Here is a 1,090-nt window from a genome sequence, read left to right as displayed (position 1 = left end):
TAATGTTGAGTATAAAATTGGGATCTGATTCAGTAACCAACAATTGTCGTATCTTTGTTTAAGCATTTTTTTCCGCTTTTTATTTGTGGATAATTCAATAAGTTGCTCCTGTATTAAGTAGTATGAATTATTTTGCATTGATACACTGAGTTTTACTAGATACACCTGACGTTGAGAGAAAACAACATTGATTTTTATTTTTCCTATAAGGGAATTTGTCATACTTAATGTGAGTCGCATTTATTGTTGAAAAGGACTTACTTTAATGGAATTTCGAAAACATTTTGAAAATTATTAATACAAAGTGTTAAAAAAATAACTTTCAAAACACAGTTGAGAAAACCGCCCAAAATATTTTTTTTCAAATGGAAACACCCATTTTTCATAATTTTGTAATATTCAGTATTCAAAATAAGTGTAAGTTTGTGTAACGATGTCTATTCCAAAAGTGTTTAGTTTTCGAAATATTGGCAATTTAATGTTTTCTTATGGCTATTTTGCAGCACCTTCTTTTAAATCCTGTCACTCTTAGTTGCCATGACGAAAGTGGCCATTTTTAATGCAATCAAATGCCAAAGGAATGCTGACAGCTGTCAGTTGCCTTTTGAAAATATTTGATAATCACGCCAGGGCGCTTCAATTATACAAACGAAGATTATTTAAACTTATTTATAATTTATGAAGAATGTGATAAAGCTGTATCAAAAACATGTGACACATTTGCCAATCGATATCCACAAAAACAGATGCCTTTATGCTGTGCTGTTAAACAACTTATAGGAAATTTCAAGAATTTTGAATACGTCTTAATACCGATGAAATATTGATTGATATAATAATAATTAATGGTACGTAAACGGTTCTTGATATAACTTTATCACATTCCCATAAATAATAAATAAGTTTAAATAATCTTCGTTTGTATAATTTAAGTGCCCCGCATTCCTTTGGCATTTTATTGTATTAAAAATGGGCACTTTCGTCATGGCCACTAATGGCCGGTTTCTGAAACGACCTTTATAGTTCCAATAGCCTAAACGGCTCTATAAGTCGGAAAAATGGGTTTCTGAAACGTTCGATAAGAGCTAGC

The sequence above is a fragment of the Dendroctonus ponderosae genome, unplaced genomic scaffold (assembly GCF_020466585.1).
Source record: "Dendroctonus ponderosae isolate FM_Combo_2020 unplaced genomic scaffold, Dpon_F_20191213v2 Dpon_F_20191213_1, whole genome shotgun sequence".
Taxonomy (NCBI): domain Eukaryota; kingdom Metazoa; phylum Arthropoda; class Insecta; order Coleoptera; family Curculionidae; genus Dendroctonus; species Dendroctonus ponderosae.
The sequence above is the reverse complement of the archived record's forward strand: the minus strand, read 5'-3'. Positions refer to the sequence as shown.